Source organism: Symphalangus syndactylus, chromosome 5 (genome assembly GCF_028878055.3).
Source record: "Symphalangus syndactylus isolate Jambi chromosome 5, NHGRI_mSymSyn1-v2.1_pri, whole genome shotgun sequence".
Classification (NCBI taxonomy): Eukaryota; Metazoa; Chordata; class Mammalia; order Primates; family Hylobatidae; genus Symphalangus; species Symphalangus syndactylus.
The window spans coordinates 9,774,290-9,797,126 of record NC_072427.2 but is presented as its reverse complement, the minus strand read 5'-3'; the positions used below and the strand labels follow the sequence as shown (position 1 = coordinate 9,797,126).

Genomic DNA, 22,837 nt, shown 5'->3' with positions numbered 1-22,837 from the left:
AGCCTCACTTTTGTAATCTGTAAAGTGGGATCACCTCACTAGCAGGGTTGCAGAGGCTAATCTACGTGCAGGGTGTGATCCAGTGCCTGGCATGTGATAACAGCTCAGTAAGTGCAATGTATTTAATAATTATTACTTTTATTTGTTGAGATGCTGATGATCTATTAAAGTTATTCTCTTTCTCTCTCACTTTCTCCCCAACGAGATCTAACTCAAATTCAATACTGAATGCAGAGAAATGTAAACATGCATATCTCTGTCTCCCTGGTCAACTTCTGTCAATTCAGAATGGAGGCAGGTGGGTACAGAAGACATGAAGAGATTGGGGAGAGTAGACAGGGAGGGAGAAGGAGAAAGCAAAATGTAATTCTGAAATTTCTGTAAATTTTGAATTCAGCAAAATACATGAACAACTACAAAGTAAAAGAAGCTGAACAACATGAAGGCAGCCTGGTCTCACAAATACATATTGAAAAATAGGACCTAGGTTTTGACTACTTCTTCCAAAACAACACTGTATTGAAAAGAACCAGCTTGGTGTGTATTTTTGTGTAATTATCATAGTGATTTTGGTGTAACATACAAATTGCTAGCAAATTTGTAACATATCACAAACAGTAGGAATTTCCTTTGTCTCAAGTGTTGGTATTTTGTACTAAAAATGTCATATCGGTAAGAACATTTGAGAAGGTAGAGCTTCTAGAAAGTGTCAATAAACATGGTGGTTGTACCAATTCACTGAATTTGTTGCTTAAGAGTTTTCCTGGAAATAATAAATTTGGGGAGAGATGTGGCAGTGAATAATATCTAGATTTAATTTGAAGCATCACTACAATAGTATTTAATAATGAACCTTGGGTATTGATGCCATGAACTGAAGCAACTTGTTCCCCAGGGACTTTATTGTAAAGGGGCTACAAGGAGCTGTGTGGAGTATGATTGATATTCCAATCTTCTTTTAGTTTTAGGAGGGTTTTTGAGCATTGATCTACTCATACTCTATCTAAATGTATGGACCCCTGCTTTACTGCTGGTTCATGTCCCCGGATGTCTGCTTGTGCTATTGCTTCTGCCTGGCATGCTCTTCCCCTGAGACTCCCACCCTTCCACTTGGACAATCTAACTCAACAGTTAAAGAACCAACTCAGGTATTTCTTGAACAAATTCCAGTTGCTAGTAGAATGGGTGAGTCTCCACTCTGTTCTAATAATAATGATGATGCAATGACAAAGTTTATTAAATATTTGTATATGCGAAACACTGGTCTAAGTACTTTATATTACTAGCCCTAGAGGAGGGTACTATTATTAAAAGTGTCAGGGCATGACATCAGACTGTCTATCTATGACTTATTTACTATATTCATACTCATCATTATCTCACCAAAGCAGGGTGTCTCCAACCATATCCAGCAGAACACTACTTCTCAGGATGTCAACAGTCAAACCTGAAAAACAAAAAGGCAAATAGATAGCTTTATTTTATTTTATTTTTTGCAAATGAGCTTTTAAAATTCACAATACATAGTCACAATTTCAAGGCCCTGAGAAGTCCTAAAACAAGAAAACACGGTGGCCGGGTGCAGTGGCTCACATCTGTCATCCTGGCACTTTGGGAGGTCGAGGCAGGTGAATCACCTGAGGTCAGGAGTTCAAGACCAGCCTGGCCAACATGGTGAAACCCCATCTGTGCTAGAAATACAAAAATCAGCTGGGTGTGGTGGTGGGTGCCTACTATAATCCCAGCTACTTGGGAGGCTGAGGCAGGAGAATCACTTGAACCCAGGAGGCAGAGGTTGCAGTGAGCCAATATCGCGCCACTGCAGTCCAGCCTGGGCGACAGAGTGAGACTCCGTCTCAAAAACAACAACAACGAAACAAACAAACAAACAAAAAACATGCTTAATTTTGCTTCTGCCAGCATTTCCCAAAGGAACCATGCTCACATTTACACTTTGTTCTTCTTTCTCCCCGTCTCCTACTCTTGCATCCCCCTTCCAACACATACTAGGTAAATATGTTCAAATGCCCACACATAGTTTCATACTTATCAATCTATAGTGAAATTGTTTATTTCTACATGGAGTTCTCTTATTGGACCATGGACTTCTTGAGGGTTAAACTGTGTCTGATTCATTGTTATGTTCCTAGCTTCATTTGCTGTGACATGAAAGTTGTATGTAGGTTTCTTGTTTGGCTATGTTCGGGGATGCTTCTGAGATGCTGCTTCATCTGAGAAAGGAGAAGACAGTACGATAATTGACATTCTGGACCTTGGTGCTTGATTGATCAATTGTGCCCCCACCAAGCCAACACTGTAAAAGACAACAAGGCAGCCTGCCCAACACCAAGATGCTGACAGTTAGCATGGCAGCTCTCCATCACAAACACGTCCAGCTTCATTCATGAAAATCTAGAGAGAGGTTTCTCTGAGGTTGAGGTTTTTATTTTCTCCCTAAAGATGAACTCTGAAGCTCCGAAAATGTAGATGTAGACAACTCCCTGGATATAATCCTCTCAGTCAATAATTTTATTTTACATATGAGGTAGTTGAGACCCAGAAATAGGAAGTAAGTGGTGTAATGACACCAGTCAATGGCAGAGTTAAACTAGAATAACTTATCTGGCCTTCTAGAAAAAAACAAAAACAAAAAATCTTTGGAACTCTGGCCATGAAATAAACCCATAGAGGATGGATGCTCCTCTTTATGAAAGACAGCAGAAGCCAACACAGATGCCTAAGAGAACCATATGGCTCAGGAAAAAGCTTGGCTGAAACAGCCATTGATTGGCTGGTCTACAGAGCACCCGTTTGGCAATCTAAAGGTAAAAGGCCTTTTGGCAGTTGAGTAGATTATGATGCAGAATTGGATGCAGTGGGAGTGGCCCAAGCAGTGACCCGGGACTGGAAACCCCTTGAGCCCAGGGAATTAGAAGCCTACATGATGAAATTTGCTGGAAGAAGTTCTTCCAAAAATAAACTTGTGTGGAAAGGCAGTGCAGTAGCCTGTGCTGAAACGGCTTTGATTGGAGAAGATACGCCTGAGGGACTTTTATTATCTCTTACTCAGGACTGCAAGTGAAACTGGAAGTGTCTATTGTAAATTAAAGCCATATGTTCCAGAATATGAACTAAACATCAATGTTTGTTGAGCCGGTTCCATGTTCTAAATGCTTTACTTATTAACTTGCTGTATCTACACAGGAACTTTATGAGGTAGCTATGATTAGTCCAGTTTTACAGATGAGAAAAACTGAGGCATAGAGAACTAAGTAAACAGCTCAAAGTCCTACAGCTGGTAGTTAATGGGTCCAGGATGAAATAATTACTGGTTTGTTTCTATCATTTATTTCATGTTTCCTACACTATAATAACATCCTATATAGTAAACAAAGTTTTAGCCATTTATGGCTAGATTTCTGTAAGTAATTTGAGATTGTCATACTGTTCTGAATAGAAATCTGTGCAATAAAATGGTGACATTGGTGAAGAGAGGCTAGGAGATTTACAGCCATGGTGTAATTAATGTAAATGTTAGAAAAGCACACATAGGTTTTGAATGAACACGAAGAGAAAATCTACACATCTTTTTGTACTTGTAAATTTTGTTTCTTATGGAGTGGGACAGTGTCATACAGGATTTGGAGTTTCAGAATATTTTTTAAAAAGGAAAAAAAGACAATGGAATATATGAGATGATGGTATCTCATTTTTTTTCAGCATGGTTTGTCCCTTCACCTTTCAGAAAGCACTTACTATGTGTAAAGTGCACACAAGTCTTGAGGACTGTGAATTGGCACCAATTCATTCCTGATGGTTTACTATCCACTAGTCCATGCACACATAAAGGCACAGAAGTAGGAAAACATGTTAAAGGAGTTCTAATAAATGGGACTTCATATCGTAGGGATTTGAGGATTGGTCATAAATTGTTTTGGCTGGAATTTGAGGAGCAGGAACTTTGGTTTGTAGATTGAGAGCAAAGGATTTTCTTATGTCCTAAGAAGAGTGAACCAAGGTTCGGGGGTCAACAAGCAATTCAATAATTGAAGAATGAGGAGTGGCCCTTTTCGGAGACAGAGCTGGAGAATGGATGGAGAAGTGGGGAGGTCTCTGAGATGTCTGTCTGGACAAAAGACATTGACTTCCTGAGCAAAGACCCCAGGAAGCCCCATTTAAAGCAATGATTAACATCTTTCGGAGGCAGGTTTCAAGTGCCTGGGACATAGTAGGTACTCAACTAATATTTGTTGACTGAGTGAGTGAATTGCGCAATGGAAAAAGGTAAAGTAATTGCATAGCATTTCAGAGTTGCCCACGAATCCATGTGCCTGCGGTCTAAAATAGTAAGCACAGCTATAGAACACATTAGCCCTCAATCCCTGGCCCAAATTTTAGGCATTAAAATGCTGGCCTTACTCTTTGGGAGTGTACAAAGATGACCTGGGCACTGGCAGCATGCTGTCTTATGTGTAGCCTAAATCCACTGATGTGAACTGTCTTTGTTTGTGCTAGTTCTTTTCTTGTTTAAAACAACAATGAGAACTACAAACCCCAGCACCTTAGAGTTATCCACATGCCCATAAAAGCCTAGCAACCAAAGGTATTATCTTTATTCAGAAGAAGTAGAACACGATTAAGGTTCAGAAATATATATATATATATATATGTATATATATATGAATTGGGTTCTGAAATGGTCATTTTTTTCCCCCTCGGCTATGCCATTATAGTGATCAGCCAAGCTTCGGCAAGGTAAATACTTTTGGAAAATAAGTGGAAATTTGCTGCAAATCAGTCCCTTTTGTGCATGGCCGCGGGAGCATGTTGAAATGTTTGGACACTAATACCCATTCATTTTCTTGGCTCCATAAATAAAAGCCGCCAGCTCTGTGGCGGCCGTGAAATGGTATTCTTCAGGGCCCAGCGGGAACCCCCATCCTTATTACCACTGCAGGGGGCAGGACAGGCCCAAAATAGCAAGACAACTAAATCAAGACATTTTCAATGTCTAACAAAATGACTGTGTTTTAGAAGGAACCAAAAGGTTGGAAAAAATTGGACAGCTTTTGTACTTAGTGTAATACCTTTGTTAAAAGAGTTCAGATGGGAAAAAAGAACCTTTTAAAAATGCATAAGCATATTTCTGAATATCATTTAAAATCTCCAAAGATCTTATGAAACTGTAAATCGAAGCATTGATGTGGTCATCAGAGGACTTCAAGCTGAAGACATATTCCATTTGCAGACCCCAGACCACAGATTATGATGTGGGTCGTCAGAAATATTCTGCGGGCCTTATTATGCCTGTAGGTTTGATGGGAGAGTAGCTTCAGAAGGAGGTCAGGGAAGCTTTTGAAGGAACCTGAGCAGCTATGTTGGCCTTCAAATCTTTCTCAAATTAAGATTTTTTTTCTAAATAGGTTCGTAGACCTGAGCAGGTTTTAGCTATTGCTATTTCTTTTATCCAAGAGAAAAATTAGCTGAAGTATTTCTTAAGAGTCATAAAGGCATGGCAGTAACTTGACAGGGAGGAAGGCATTGGAAGAAAGTGTTCAGAAGGTATTTTTGGATTTTGTTTCTCTTTCACTGCCACCCCACCCTGACAGTTATGAAGTGCTGTTCGCCCATTTTGAATAAACAATAAATTCCTTCTGTTGTCATAATATATCCCATAAGTTAGTATCCAGTCCAATAACAATTAGTACTGATTTTTTTTGCGTGGTGCAATGCTACATGGCTGACATTATTATAATTAAGCATGTAAATGTAACATCATTCTGACACAAACCAGTCATTTTATGTAGTACAACTCAAAAGGTTTCCTCAAAATGTAAACACTTAGAAGAATCTTGCCAAATCCCTCAAAGTTAACATGCCACTCAAGTCTGAAACACAGGACTTCTGGATTTTTGAAAGTTAATAAACAAAGAGGAAACTATTCTCTCCCCCACTCCCCACCAATCTCCTCTTCAGTCTTTTATGACTCAGACTTTAATGAGAGCCATAAACATTACCTTGCCTAATAAAAATTCCAGTATTTCAGAGCTGGCTCAGAGAATGGGAACCACATCTGGTGACAACTGGAGCTAATTAATATCTTTATAGGTGTCTTCCATCCGCTAGAGTTTAAACAGAAATAGTCAGGGGTGCTTACATCAAAGCCCGAGGCAATGGAGGGCTGTTGCCTGCTTTCCAGTCTGAACTGATAACAAGTAGACCAATTTTTATAGGATTGTAAAAGCTAAGTGTGGAGATGGTTCACGCAGAGAAGCACTTTGCTCCACTGTTCTTGCCATTCTGTGCTCATGTCCCTGGTTTTCTCTGCTATAGGCTAGTCTGGCTAGTTAGTTAGACATGTGGACAGGCAACAGGGAAAAAAAAAAAAATACTAAAAGAGGGCAGGGGAGACTAACAAATAGCTGTGCTTAGATTTAGACAAAGCACACAGTGACCCGGACATACCAGATCTTCTTGCAAAGATCTTTAAAAATCTGCTCTGTCAAGCATTTACTTGTGGCCCAGAGAAGGTTTGTCTAACAGGCCCAAGTGAAAATTAACAAGCGAGATGCACTAGCGCCAGTGGTGCTAATGCGTGTTTTGAAGCGTACCAATTGGCCTAGTGCAATGTCACAGCTCTAGGCTAAACATGCAGGTGGTTGAGTGGCTTCTTTTTCAGAGGTTACCCTACAAAGAGCATGGCAGCCTTTCTCTGTCAATATGGGCCAGTACCCCAGGAGCTCCCGGACAATCAGAAAATAATGACATCAACCTGACCATGGTTAAGTACATAACATGCTGAAGGTTCACGGGTTTGTAGTCTGGAACAATAAAGAAAAAATAAAGACGCTTGCTGGGCAGGCCCCAGCTGTTATTAGCCACGCTGAGAGATCAAGGAAAGGTATGATATGGACTGCCATTTCAATTGGGACCAGGTTAATCTCTCAATTGGAGGAGAAGAAAAACAACAACAGAAAAGCAGTCCTTAGAATGAACCAGGGGGACGAATGACAATATCATTACTTTCATAAGCTGTGCTTAACTCTTTACTAATAGAGACCATGTATCCTTCAAATAAGCTTAATTTTCTTCGGAATGGTGGGCAGAGAACTCTTAACACCTCAAAGCTCAGCCAATGAACATACTATCTAATATTCATTAATTGTGCATTGTTGAGACTTATGACTTAGAGGAGAATCTCTCTACCCATGTAGATTAAAAATGACTAGTATCTCTTAACAGAAACAACATTGGAGTTTATTCTGGCCCGGACTACATGGCTGATTTGTGATCTTCAGAGAGTGGCTTAATCACACTGAATCTTAGCTTACTTGCTTGGAGAATGGATTAGGATGAAGTCAGAGAGTTGGGAATGAAGTCATTCATGCAACACCAATATTGTTTGAGAAGTTTGTTTAAAAACACCAAGAACCATCTGTATGCTATTAAAGGAAAAGCTAAATTGCTGAGTGCACACCCAAATATCCAGATGATTCTGTGTGAGTGGGTGTGGGAGGGTGTGCACTCTAGAAGGTGGGAGAGATCATGGGAATGTCAGCAGCAAAGAGCTCTGCGAACTGAAAGCTTGCAAGCAAGTAGGAAGTGGAAACAGAATTTCTATTTTTTTACCTTCCAAATGAAATATGAGAACAAGGAATTCTGCAAGTCTAAAATATAATCATTCATACCATTCCCTAGAAAAGGAAGCTAACAAATGAAGATATCCCCAGCTTGTTTCTCATTCAGAAAAGGAGCCCATTGTTAGGTTCCAAGGCTATTGTTCCTTTGGTTGATTGATTTTTGTATTATCTTGGACATACAAAGAGGTGAGGGGCGAGGACAGGTGGACATATAGGGTGTTTCATTCTTAGATCATTAACTGTGTTCCCATCTCCACAAATAAACAGTTGTGAGCAACCATTGTGAAAAATACTTTTTTCCTTCATTTGTTTACTATTTTCATAAAATTATAAAAACATGATGGATAAAAGTATATTAAAGTGGACAAAAGTTCACACAATCTTAGCTTCCTGATCAAACAATGTGATCTTGTGTGGCCCAGTCCATTTCCTTCTAATTATCTTTGCATTTTTCTTCCTTATAGAGTCAAGATAATGTCATAATACATAAATTGGATGACGTTATGTTTTTCCTCAGGCAATATCATTGCATGTGACTGGAATCTTTATAAACATACTTTTCTTTTTCTTCTTTTTTTTTTTTTTTGAGACAGAGTCTTGCTCTGTCACCCAGGCTGGAGTGCAGTGGCTCTATCTCAGCTCACTGCAAGCTCCGCCTCCTGGGTTCATGCCATTCTCCTTCCTCAGCCTCCCGAGTAACTGGGACTACAGGCACCCCCCACCACACCCGGCTAAATTTTTCTTGTATTTTTAGTAGAGACGGGGTTTCACTATGTTAGCCGGGATGGTCTCGATCTCCTGACCTCGTGATCCGCCCACCTCGGCCTCCCAAAGTGCTGGGATTACAGGCGTGAGCCACTGCACCCGGCCATAAACACAATTTTTATTTGGGTTGCATGACACTTTGTCTTCTGAGTTGAACATTTGGGTTATAGCAAATGTTTTATTTAATACGAAATAATACTAATAAGAAAAGATGCAATTAAATCATTTTTAAGGCTTCCTCTCGTTTCTTAGTAAACTCCTGCTAGAAGAACAGAGCAAACTTTTTTAAAGCAACAAGTTCAGTTAAAGAGCTTCTATAAATTCTATTTTAAAAATCAGCTGAGTATTTTTAGCTCCGGTTCCTAGAATAGAAAGGAAAATATTGTTAAGATTTTGAAGACACATGTACAGATCTTTTATGCATAGTAGTTAGAATGGGCAGTATATTCTATGCAGATAGAAATGAGCATGTGCCAGACCTCTTCGTCTTATTATTAGAAACAATACTACCAAAACTGCTAGCCTCCTCCAGTCTCTACACATTAGTTTCTTGGCACAATTGACTTAGTATTTAACCGAGCTTGCAGGACAGGCCTCTCCTCTACTATGCGCACGGTTAGATATGTCTCAGAAAACATCTGGGATTGTGAGAAGCTTTATATTTCATGACTAGCCCGATGAATCATCTATCTAGAGTATATTTGGTTTTGATCTCATGATGGTGGCTGAGAATGTAATGGATGAGGCTTTCTGTTTCTCTCCTTCAGGCTTTACTCTGGATTAGCAAGTATTGTCCTGCTAAGGTTTCATGGCCAGAATGTTTCCAACGAATGAAAACTAACACTGTATTACACACACAGCCTAGGCCATTACAAATTGGATAAATACTAGGTAACTGCAACCTTACACTAAGATTTTATTGATAAACTGGTGGCATCTTTCACAAGAAAGGTGGCATAATTGTGAAAAGTCATGCACAACACTTTTGTACTCAATTTCATTATTGCCAATTTTTATGAGTTCCCTCTTAAAACCAAATAGTTTTATTTGAGTTTTCCAAAATTTTGAATGTCTGAGGTCATTTTATATCTTAAAAAATTCCACGTGCCAAGGCCAGTTAGCTAATTACACACTCACTGAACCTTTGGCAAGTTTATTCAAGATGGAAGTGGATTGCAAGCCATGAGAGTTATGGATATCAAAAAACAAAAAGAAGGGATCCCAGGGATCATAACATTCAATATAATGGGCAAATAACCCACAAAGAACACATTTTTCTTTAAACAAAAGAACCCAGGCTCATCTATTTGAATAGTTTCCATTAAAGCTCCTTTTTATCAGTACCTGATAATAGATTAAAATGTCACAGATTAGATCAAAGAAATGAGTGGGGAGAAAAACTAGGCAATGGAGAATCGGAAGTACCCTTACCTCTTTTACACGCTAAAATGCAAACCCCTACAAATTATGGGTTTGTTCAAGGAATAATTTGAAGCATGAAAGATTAAGTTCTAGACAATTTGCCTAAGGGTTTAAGAAAGAAAAACACAGTGGAAGGACATGGTAGAAACATCTCTCATTAGTCAGACTCTCCGTTTCTTTAATTAAAGAATAGATGACTAGCATTTTGCTTCTGCCCTTTGTGAAGGACTCATGGAAAACCAAATGCCCCCTTTCTGAATTGGTTGGCCAAGGCTCCTGTTAGTGTAAGTGTTCACACTGATAACTACGGAATCAGTTCCTTGGAGGGGAACCTAAAGACCAATCTTCAGCACAGTTTAACACTAATCAAGGATTAGTCAATAAATGCATTCCCGTATGACTTAAGAGAAGCCTACATTATTTCACATGGGACTATTATTTTGTAGGACTACTATTAAGTCTTCCTATTAAAAATGGCAATCACCCTGAATTAGAAAATACTTTATATTATGAAGAACCTAAAATAAATCACATAAGTTAAAATATCCTCTCTCAGCCTTCTCCTCTCTGGTTTGTCTCCAGCCTTCATGTGTCAATATGCTATCTATTTAAATGGGAAATCAGCTAAAGTTTTGTCATTGTGCCATCTTTTTGTTTTCCTGGCAAATAAATTAGTTTTGGAAATACGTTAAATCCTGTCTTATTTCATGAAAAACTTATATAAAACCACAGTTTGCTGTTGAGTGATAGCTAGACCTCATGGCATCCAGAGAAGTGTGTAGGAATCCAAGTCATTCTGTTCTGGAAATTTCACAAACATGTTTCATCACAAAGCTGCTGGTATAATATATATTATATATATATATATGTATATAAAATAAATGTCTTCTATAATTATACACGTAGTTAAAACTGCCAGCTCCTTTTGAGTCTGAGTGGGAAGGAGGGTGGATTAATATTAAGTGATATTGGCAACTCATATTCTCACAGCATCGTTCCTTTATTAGTATTATTCCAGTTAAAATGTTAAAACATTGATTAACTTTTTTTATTATTAATTTATTCTTCCCTCAGATATTATATAGGGGAGTACTTTTTTGTTAAGCCCTGCATTAATAAAACAAAAGTAATTATACTACTATATCTTCTAATATCTAAGCAGGGAGTTTTCTTCATTACCTAAATGAAGAGGTGGGATTAGAGGTGAACAAAGATAAAAAGAGGATCAGAGGTTGGATTAACATTTACTGAGTGCGTATTACATTTTAGACACTTTAAATGCATTGTCATATAATTCACACAATAGCACGTATGCATTTGTATTACCTTCCCATTTTAGAGATGAAGAAACAGATACACGGAAAGCCGAAGTCCCTCGCCAGAGATCAGAGTTCAATGGTCAGGCTGGGATCCACATATGTCTGCCTGACTTCAAAGTCCTTCTTACTATGAATGCATTACCTATCAAGAAATTACTTTGAGACCATTTGGATTTTAGGGAATATTAAAGCCAAATACATACTCTTTCTTTTCTGCTGATAAAATTGTTAAGGCTTGACTTATCTTTCCACTTGGATTTACAATGACCTTCAATATGGCAAATACTGATTGCCCTTCTGCATACAGACGCCACCCCAAAACTTTCTTCCATTGCCTTTATCTTGAACTAGAAAACATGTGTTCCCTGCTATCCCCGCAACATGAACTCTGCCTTTTCAGAAAAACATTTCCAAAGTTAACATGCTCCAACATAAAGGCCTAGAAGAGCCTCCTACAAGCCAAGGAGTTTGTCATCATGGAAAGACTCTTCTCTAGTTTCTTCATAATTACCTGCAGATCTCTAAGGATGGGAGGTTAATACAAATGTTAAGAAGGAACTGAAGCGTACTTTTTTATCATTTGGTTTTTCATGTAGGCAGACTTCTATCTAAACACAGCTTTTATGATTTTTAAACAGAAAGGTATAAAGAAAACAAAGATGACGGATGTATTTATTGCTTTCCATTTAAATCGTCATTTGCAACAGACTTTCTTTTCTTTTGAAAGGAAAAAATGGGGAGTTTATCCCTGGTTTCGAAAGGATCTGGAAAACCTAATGAAAAGAGTGGAAGCAAGCACACTGAGAACAGAAAAGTCTTTCTTTATCCCAGGAGCCCCGCATCTGTGAGATTCCACAGCTACCTGGACAATCCCCTCACAGGAGGCCACCTGTAGGAGTACAAGCCCTTCAGCCCTGGGGGCTATTTTGCCTCTATCCTCTGCAGTCAAACCACCAGCATGCATTCTGTGCTATGCTAAATCTGGTAATGGCTTTTCTGAAACACACACCTGTCCATTAAGAATGGCAACGAGACTCCCAACTCATTTTACATAGGCTACTGCACAGCAGTGGATGTTAATGACTTTGGAGTGTTTTGTCTTTGACAATAAGCTGGAATCTTGACTATGCAATTGACTGCAACTGCATAAATTGCTATTTGGAATGAATCTTAATATATACACTTGTGTATATGAATACAGCTAGCTGCACTTTCCCCATACGATCATGGTTGTTAACAGTCTACCCATTTTGAGTGAGCAAATTTGAATAAAATGGCTGCGTAATACATTCTGTGTTAACATCAGCTATTTAAAAAGCCCAAGGATTAAAAGTTAATTCCATCCTTTTAATTCAAGGGACATATAAATGGCATTATGGGTAGAGCCAACTCCTCTTTTATCAGTCCTTTCATGCTGCCTCCTCACTAATTCTTGGTTGTTCAAATGCTACCTACATAATAAAAGCCTTGAGTTAATTTACTAAGATTTTACACCAGTGCAAATGAAAGAAAGGAAAGTGCTAAACAAGGCAATTAGCACTCTGTTTAGTGCACTCCCAAAATAAATGTAGGCAATTTACAATTTGGCAAATGGCACTCAATCCAGATCCAACTCATTTATGCCTAAGGGGGTGGTACAGTTCATTAGGGGGAAAAAGTGTTTATATATATTATGCTATTGAGGCCCAACCCATTTTGTACTACAGCAACAGATGTGACTCCTCCTGAGGTTTATTAGTGTTTCTTGCAGGAAAACGCCAAACTATTATGCTTTCAAATAAATGGTCCAAAAAGAATGCCTTTTACTATTGAGTAGTGGTAGCTAGCTTTACAAGATGGGGCGGGGTGGGTATAAGTGTGTGTGAGAGATGGTTTGCAAAACTTATAGTCGTGGATCGGAGCCTTTTTTTGTGGCTGGAAGCGTGCATTTCCTACACGGACTGCAGTTGCTGAGATCTGCAGAAAGTGTTCGCTTGAAGTATTACTGACTTTCTTAATTGACAGGAAGGTTGTTTCAAGCCTTTCATGTTTATTCTTGTAAGCCTCTTATTAGTGCAAAAATAATAGATGTTGTTAATGCAGAATCACAACCAACATTAATATTTAAGATGCTAGAATGAAAAAGGTTAAATGTGTGTTTAGATTGCTTTTGAACAAAGAGCTTTACAAAATAGTTCAGAAACGTAACAATGGACCAAACTTGGAATAATTTTGCCTCGCTTTGAGTCTCTCACTCTTTGGGGGTTTATTCTTTATTTTAGGAAGATGAAGTTCTTATACACTTTCACATATTCCTGTCATTTGGAATTTATATCCCTGTTGGAATGAAAATATGAAAACTGACGTCTGAGGAAGGAAGGTGCCAGGAAATCCACCAGCCTCCCCAGTATTTTTGTTTATTTCTAAGTCTATATAGTTCCAGTGAGTGATTTAAAAAAAAAAAAAAAAAAGAAGACAAGGCAAGGTAAAAGCATTCTTTTGTGCCCTCTAGCTGCTAGAAGCACAAATGAAAAATAAAATTCTCTGATGATTAAATTCACCTAATCTGGCTTAGGAACTGGGATAGAGGGGAGGGGACCACAATTCCTATGAGCTAAAGTTTTTTTTTTTTCTTTATAAAGGACATCCGGATAAATAAAAGTTTACCATCTTGTATTAACTGCACACTCATTTTCAAAAGACAAAGCAGAGAAATAATTCATGAGGGACTCTCAGAAAATTAAACTGGGATATCACTTCTCTCAAACAGCTAATTAATGTGACACACGTATTTTGGACTATGCATTGCTTCGAGTATTGATCACTATTTTAATTCTATTTCTAACAGAAGTTGAGTAGAGACTGCAGTCTAGAATGACTTTTGTTTGTTTTAGGAATAATGCAATTGCTTTCAGAGTTGCTGACAAAGCTAGAATGCATATGTAAGTTTCTGAAAATGAATGGAGTGTGTGTGCTTTATTTATATGTAACCTTCTGCTTTAGGGTCACTGTTTGCATGATAATTTTATCTAAATCAGTCCTTAAGGAAATGTGGAATTCGTGGATAGAAGTCCTGATAGAAGTTTGGGTTATAGCCCTTTAAATCCAGGGTGCATTTTGAATGTAAAAATCAGCACCCTCTATGATCCCTTGCTGCTGAAATGGGGAATGTTCTGTAAAGGTGCAGTAAGTGGCTTACTTGTGAGATAGCTTCACAAGGGAAAGATCCAAATGCCCAATTTACTGCACGATTCATTTAGGAGGAGAAAAAGTCTTCCAGCTTGGCACACGCCTACTGCCCAGAATTCTGAAAAAGAAACAAAGAAATAGTTTGAAATTTGCAGAATTTAAAACAACAACAACAACAACAACAAAAGCCATATCCACGTTTCCTAAGAAAACAGCTCTATTAGTGCCCTACATTTTTCTGTGTATCCTGGAGAGTGTGTGGGTATGAGGGAGGGGCAGAAGGGGTGGGAAGGGAGTTGAGCTCTTTAATGATTCAAGGAAATATATGAAAACCTCTTTTTATATTTTTCCCTGAAGTGAATACACAGTTCAGACGACTCAGTTGAGTCTCACAGCCATTCCCAGCAATTCCCGATACAGTGGAGAGTTCAGCAGAAAGGGCTCAGTCTCAACAGATGTTCTAAGTGGCGCCTCCTGAGTTGCTCTTGTGTGGTGGAGAAATACAGAAATCAAGCTAAATCAAATTAGGCAGCAGAATAAGAAAATAAAGGTCAGGTCCACCAGCATCTGAGAAAACAGCCTATGCCAATATGGCCATCTACAGTCAGGAACTAATTAAGGGCTGATTGTCCTTCTCAGTGAAACCTCAAAAATGCAAGGTGGTGAATTATTAAAAACAACAACAACAAAAATAATACAAAACCCCCACACTCTGCAGTGTGCCAGATGAAAAGATAGGGAACCATAATATCCCGCGGAATTGTGTCTCTTGGATAGAGATAGTCCCTAAATCCCCAGCTCTCTTTGTTTTGATTACAATTTTTCTTCCTTTAAGGGAGCAGAAACTATGCTCTAAGCCTGTCTTGTGTTACAGCTCCTTTTACCTTTGTCTGCCTATCTCAGCTGGTATTTAATTGGTCAGCAATAGGAGGGAAGTCTCCTTTGAGGTAATGAATATTGACTGTTTATGTTGAAATGTCACTGTGAAAAGAAAGCCCAGCACCAAAGAGGGAGAACCCAGTGTGAGAGTCTCAGACACAAAGGAGACACCAGTGAAACGGAGGCATTGAAAAGCAAAGCAGCTGAAATTCAAAGAACAGATGAAACAGAAATGGCCTACATGTGTGGGAATTTTAAGCTAGCAATTGACAGGTGAAAAAGTCATTATTTTACCTGTTATAACCAAGTGTAATTGCGTGTTTTTCCTAAAATGGCATGGGGGCCATGGTTCATATAAGTATTTCCATTGAGAAACCATCCTCATCTTTTAATGAATAATTTTTGTTTCATAAAGGTGATGGGTAAACCTGTTTCTAATTATATGGATTTGAAAAGTTAGAAAAAAAAGAAAGAGAGGAGCTACTTTGCTAGGATGGCCCTCTCTTAAGATGGTTAGATCTTGCATTTCTCAAATGAATCTGCTGGGTCTGAAAAGTTTTGGCTGTTGCAATTATAGATTTTAAGGCAAAAAAAAAAAAAAAAAAGGAAAGGCAAAATGCTGTCACAAGCCAAGTACAGTCTGCTAATTAGTTTAGGTTGGTTGGAAATATTATCATTTAATAATATGGGACATTATTTTATGCATATCTTGGTCATTTGAGGGTGACCATGAGCTGACAGCTGAGACAGTGTCTCTTTAACCCTCTCTGTGCTGGTCAAGCACTTCCCCATTTAAGTCTGGTTTTGCTGGGGAGCTATGGCTTTATTCACCCACAATGGATTTTATGTCACTGTGTGAATTGGATTTTCCCTTCTTATATTTCCCCCAAATGGTGACCAGCCAGACAAGTAAAATTGGAAAAAAGACAGCAAACAGAGAATTTCTATATGATTTCAATGTGTAGGAAGTTCTAACGATGCCAAGTTTTTAAGTCTGAGAGGAGTTTCCTCATCCTTCTTTGGGCTTCATGACCATTTTGCAAACTAATGATAGCTACAAGTATTGTTTTTCTTGCCTTTTTATTGTGGAAAAGAAGGCAAATGAAACCAAGGGATAACTACGTAACTACTGAGTCACACTCATGGGAAAAATAAAATCACTGCAGAGTTAAGATAAACAGAAAACTTCAGTTTCTGGTCCCCATGAATAAGGCAGCTGTATTTACAGTGTGATTTTACTGTTCACGTATTTAAAGTTCACATATTTAAACTTTATCATAATTGGGACCCCATCATCACATATTTTTAAGGCAAGAGCTCATTAGCTTTCTCTTTAGATCCCAAATGCAGAAAGGATTCCCTGTTTTTGTTGCCCAGCCATTCAATTATGTTTTCTAAAAGCTGGATAAATAAAAGATGACATCTTTAGTCACACCCCACGTCATGCTTGAACCCTAACCTGTGACACTCACCTAACTTGAACTAACAAGCTGCATGCCCCACGAAGAGTGATACTTCTTCATTAGCAAGATCCATTTCACCTTTAAAAACCCTTGGTTTTCCGTTTGCATTAAGTGAGATTGAGATGTCTTGGGTCTCTCAATGACATTTAGGAATCCTCCAAGACAAAAAAGGAAGTCATTACATCTCCAGTTCACCTGCAAAGAAGATGTCATTAAAAGAGGAAGCAAAATGAAACCCTGTCAACTTGTTAGGGCCCAAAAGGTAATTCTGCCATCAACTATGGAGTCGGGGAATGATACAGAATCCTATTATTACTGACACGAAAGAACCTGCTGGTGTCAAAGGTGTCTCTTGCCAGAAAAGTTCAGGTGTTGCTAAATTCATTAATGTGTCAGTTTGAAAAGATGTGATGTCATTCCTGTTGTCTGTAGGGATGAAAACTGGAATCTGCCTGCTCCTGTCAACACACTATCATCTTAATTTCGTTTGCTCTGCACCTTATTTGCCATCTGTAAGGGTTTAAGGGCCATGGGCGATGACTTCTAAAAAGGCTACTAATATTTGACATATATCATTTCAATGTGCTCTTTCACCACCACCCCCTACCACCAAAAAAAAAGATGTTGTTAAATAACATTACTTGTGATAGTTTGCTTGCCAGATTTTTGCTAATGAGGGTAGTAGAGAGACAGTGAATCTCTTCTGGTCTTTTATTTATTTTTATTATGTGAGATAAAAGATAAGTGTACCTAGTCTTTATAAGGTTATGTGCTTTCATACAACCATGATACATTTTTACAGGAATTTGATGCTTAAATATTCAGACATTGGAGAGGTTATCTCTTTCATTTAAGAATCCTTTCTTCGAATTTTATCTCAATAGGATGTTTTGAAAATGTACAGGATTTTGTAAAAGATGTCTTGATAAACAAGATCTAAACGAATGTTATATGTGTGATCTGATAAAGAATGTTTATTTGGCAACTTATAGATCAATTTGTATCAGAAAGTATTAAAGTGATTATAGTATGGAGAACAAAATATCAAATAAAATACATCATCTGCAAATAAAACAAAGCACACGTAGTATTAATATATCACCAGAAAATATAACAGTCACTTTTCCAAAGATATGTGTTATAGACGATGGTTTTAAAGACAAACCACACTGCAATAATTTAAATTTTTAAATTTCAAATTTGAAATGTCATACTAGTGTAATCAAATTTCAGTTATTGTATGGATTATGTAAAAAAGCTAAATCACCAATTTTTATACCTTGGTTCAAGGCAATATTTGTTTGCTTAATGTTTTTCGAAGAATGACGTGAAGGTTTTTGCAATTTTCTTCTAGAAAATTTCAATAAGCAAATGATAATGAGGAAATGACAAATGCCCTTTCTAGCTAACATTATAGTCTAATAGCGATTAAAATAACTTGAGTGTTCTACCAATTTGGGTTCCAATCATTATTATTTATTTTGCTTATATAGATGTAGAACTTAGAAAGAGTGCCATATTATGACTCTCATATTCTTGCCAACAATAAACAACTTTAATTTGCATGTGGGAAAGTAATGTCGTCACTCTTTAAAAAGTTTGTAGAGCCTGGCTACTCTACTTCATGTGTGTTCAGATTATATGTCTGAATTTCCCCACCTACCTCCTCTACCCTGTCCTAGTTCTCAATCTTTCTTGCATACAACAGAAAGTACTTTCTTAAAGTACAGAAAATAATCTATTACAAACAGATATATTGTTGATGCTCATCAATGTTGCCTTTTCCCGATCTGTTTTAATTAAAAATTCAAATATTTTCCTGAAATTATCAAGCTTGCTTTAAAAGGGAACTTTTCTAGTTCTAAAATACAAAACAAAACAAAAAATTCTTTTATTTTTAAGCAACTCATTTATCTGTTAACTCAGTTTGAGTATTTAAAAAGACCCCAAATATGTGTAAAGCACACATATATATGACCACATTAATGATTTCCTAATCAATCAAGCAAAGCACCTTATTTTTACTTCAGCCCTGGACCAAGATGTATGTGATTTTCAGGTCCCAGTTTCAAGATTGCATCCCGAATGTTCATGCATGCACTGAGATGCTGTGTGTAGATTTTCTATGTAGGAGATGTGGAGCGTTACAAAACTTCAGCTAAAGATAACTCCGGTATGCAGCTCTGGTGGGAACTGGGGTGAGTGGGTCTTGCCTTCATTGATATATGGAGCACTTAACCTAGTGAGAAGCGCAGAGGTGGTTGGAGGGCCCCCCGACGAGTTTTTCAAGTTGATCTGGTGGTTGTATTGTCTGCCTCTCAGGATAGTATGCAGGGGGCACACATTCTGGACTTTCACTCGCAGGGAGAAAGAAAATCAATCTTCGTGCCCCAAAGATGGAATTGCTGATGCAGAAAGTCACTGAGGCATTGGAGTCTTGTAAGAAAGACTCTGAGGAAATGGCTTCAGGCTTCAAGTAAGATCTTGGACTGCATCAGAGCTCTCCGGAGATGCAGGGCAGTTCAAATATAAATAGAAAGGGTGTTTATTGGCATTGGCCCCAAGTTGGTGTGCTTTTTGATCAAGAAAGAGAAAAAATCAGCTGCAATTGGGGACATATCTGTGGATTAGAAAAAATAAGTAGAGCTGAAATGCTTTATTCTTCACTAGAGCGTGGCCTGTGCCCCACTCGGGAAAAGTCATCCTCGGATTACCATCAGTCATTTTCCATAAGAGCTGCTGTAACTCTTTTGATAAGCATCCAAGTTTGCAGATAGTACTTTTTGTCTAAAGGTAATATTTGATATTAATGATTGCTCCTAGTGATGTAATGCCTTTCAGCCTGAAGACTTGCAAGGCATGTTGCAGCTAAAATCATTTTTAAAATATTCTAGATTACACACTCTAATGTAGTCAGGGACTGAATGGCTGTTACTACTTGGGAAGGCAATGCATTTATTGAAAAGAACCATTTTAATGAAGTGATCATTTTAAGATCAAGAATGAAGGGCGCAAGAGCTTTTCATGGTAGCATTCAATGTAAACTGACACTGGCTGGGTTGCTGAATTATCTTGCCCTTTGAAAGCCCCACTATTGTTCTGAGAGCACCCATTTGTGACACAGAAAGACCAAGAGTTGCAAGGCCCAGATGAGGGTACCTGGTTGTGCTGAGATCTCGATTTTGATAATTAGACTTTTTTTTTTATTCCTACAAAACCATTAACAAATACACCATTTCACTGGCTCCACTTCTTCAATGTAATAAAAAGCAAAATTGTTTGTGCAGCCAATAAAACTAACTGTGATGACTTCTTTGATTTTTTGTTATACTTAGAATTTACAAATTCTCTCACCCCATTGCTTTACATTAAGAAGGGCAACTAATTTTTAAAAATTCTGTTTTCATATTGTATTTTAATAGTTTTAAACTATTTCTACTGTCCTAATTAGGAAGGTGCAAATAAAACATTTTTTCTGATGGTGCAAAGAGAATTTTTTTTTTTTTTTTTTTTTTTTTTTTTTTTTTGCTTCTTAAACAGGGTAGGTGAATTCACTGTGGCAGTTTTTAAACCTCTTTTTCTCTCACTGTAACAATGCTCCTGGCAGAGAGCCTGAGAAGGCAGCCCTGTGGGTGCTGATATTTTTTTCACGGTAGAGAAATCTGAGTTCTTGGGGGCATCAAAGGAGTGAAGCAGGTAATATTTGATCGGCAGGACATTCTCTGATTTACGCCCCTCTATCTTCTAAGCCTCATCTTCAGGCTTGTCCCCAGCAGACCATAGGCAAGAAGCCATTCTCCAGAAAGCTGTGAGATGTTACTAGGTCTCCCCCAAACCATATTTTCTAGGAACCCTTATTGCTCACTTAATGTGAGTTGATGGGATTGAATACAAAAATCATTGCCCCAAATTCCTCAATGGAGAATCATCGTAGCAGTCACATCTCTGTTCTCATTCAATGGGAAGGGATGACCAGTTTCTTTGTTTATTTGTTCCTATAAAATGCAACCACTTGGCAGAATGAAGTAGGTCAGTAATGGAGTGTTTTGGTAGAATGGTGGCAGAAACCCACAGTGTTTCCAGCTGCCCTGATGCTAAAGGATGGAAAAAATAGGGCATGCACCTCAAGTGTTCATTTATTGTCAGCGCTAAGCTGTGCTTCTGACATTGGCTTTGAGAAGGAAATTATGACATTTAAAAGAATCTCCCAAGCTTTATAAAAAGCCTGTGAATATCTATAAATATTGATCCAAAATGAGTGCAATGAATAATTTATAGTGAAATATACTTTCTTTGTCTTTCAGTTTTTAAAGCAGCTTGGGTTTTTTTTTTTTTTTTTCTAAAAATTATGGTTAGACAAGCATATTTTTCCTCTACATTTTAGAGCCATTTCTTATTTTTAGAAAAAAATGTGTTATTTGCAAAGGATGTTGGAAGTTGGGGGAAAAAAAGCAACAACAATGCACACATTACCAAAATGGAAACATATTGTAGATGTTCTAGTTTCAGGGAAAAATATAACAAGATTTTTTAAAAAGTTTACATAATTTGTTGTCATAATTTTGTTGTCTTTGGTGCATGTCCTCATTTTGCAGAATCATTTAAACATTTCTGTGTTTACTTGAATAAAAATAGGGATTTCATTTGTTGGAGCTAATGATTCCAACCCAAAATATACTCTTGTGTAATTAGAGCAAAATAAACAGGTGCGTCCAGCATCACTCACCGTATGCCTGAGAACCGGCAGCCCATTTGTAAGACGAGCTAAATATTCTCCAACCTAACCAGGAGCTGGGCTCTAATTGATTACCTTTCTGGGTCATTTTTGAAATGTCTATTAAATTTTCACAAGAGGTCAAAGTACCCCAAAATGTCCTACTCTTTTTCCCTTTTGCTCTATGCCCCTAGACAGAAATACATAGAAATGAATGCCTCCCAGCTTTCTTGAAGAAGCCATTGGTTGTTAAGTTCATGGCTCTAAATGTGCTCAGATGAAAGGGTTTTCTTGTTTTTCTTTTCTGTTTTGTTCAGGTTGCTGTATCAGATACTTTGAATTTTGTTGTTGTTGCTTCAAAATCTTATCTGTTTTTTGTTTGATTCATGTAATGGAAATGAAGACAAGACAGAAGGAATTAACTGTTGAGTCTGAAAGTTGCCATTTTAAAACATTTTGACCTTCGTGTGTTTTCATACCTCATCCCGGAACTTTTGGTTCATTTACTTTCTTGGGCTCACCAGAGATGTTGCATATACCTGTGATTTGTGAAGTTTTGTTCAGAAGCACATTGAATTCAAATATCCCACAAAATCAAGTGATTGTGCTCTACTAGTTTTCTGAAGCCTCCTTATAGGGGCTAGGTAAACTTTATTTCCTCAAAAAGAAATCATACACTTCTTCTATTGAATTTGATAGAGCACAAAACAGATGTGTTATGTAGTGTTTGCCTGAAATAATGAAACAGGGATTCTATTTAGATACCTCAAAATGTGTGCTGGCGCTAAGTTCTATCTCTGTTCCAGAGAGATAGTGCGATGTTATACTAGAATGTGCAAGCGTTTTGGAATCATAGCAGAAATGGATTCAAACTCAGGTTCTGCACTGGTTGACTATGAACCCAGGCAAGTAACTTAACCTCCTTAATACTGTTTGTCTCTTTGTAAAAGAATTACAGGAATAATAACGATGATGATGATGATGATAATGATGATGATACTTGCCTCATAAACTTGTTCTGAATATTAAATGAGATAGCATATTTGACAAACCTAGTACTGTAAAACTGCTAAATAAATGCCTTTGGCTTCTCTCCCTGGCCTGGACAGTGGCCTCCTAAACATTCTCTAATAGTTCCTTCTCAAATATATATATATATTTGAAAGCAATATCTCCCTGAAACAGATATCTGACTCTTAGACTCCCAGCTCCTTATAGCACAGGTCTAAATACCTTAATCAGTGCTTGGAGTTCCCACGACATAGCCCAGTCATGGTGACCTGGCCCATCTCCCTCTCCTTCACGGACCTTGTATTGAAGTCCAATCAATGTGCTTCCTTCTAAGCCCTACTTTATTTTTACTGCTTTAGCTCCTTGGTGAATTACCCTGATTGGGATTAATTTCTCTTTTCTCTCTAAAGCACTTTACATCCAGAACATTCTGACTTGGAGTAGGTCCCATCTCTG

At 37.9% G+C, this 22,837-nt stretch overlaps 1 long non-coding RNA gene across 1 annotated transcript in view; it reads right to left on the bottom strand.

The window, feature by feature from the left end:
* Positions 1 to 1,226: 1,226 nt before the first annotated feature.
* The window catches only part of LOC129482027 (uncharacterized), a 200,300-nt gene continuing 178,689 nt past the window's right edge, over positions 1,227 to 22,837 (bottom strand). The window contains exons 8-9 of the long non-coding RNA XR_010120952.1: positions 14,325 to 14,432; positions 1,227 to 1,447 (exon numbers count right to left, since the gene is read on the bottom strand). This is a non-coding gene — a long non-coding RNA (uncharacterized lncRNA). The remainder of the gene's footprint in view (positions 1,448 to 14,324; positions 14,433 to 22,837) is intronic.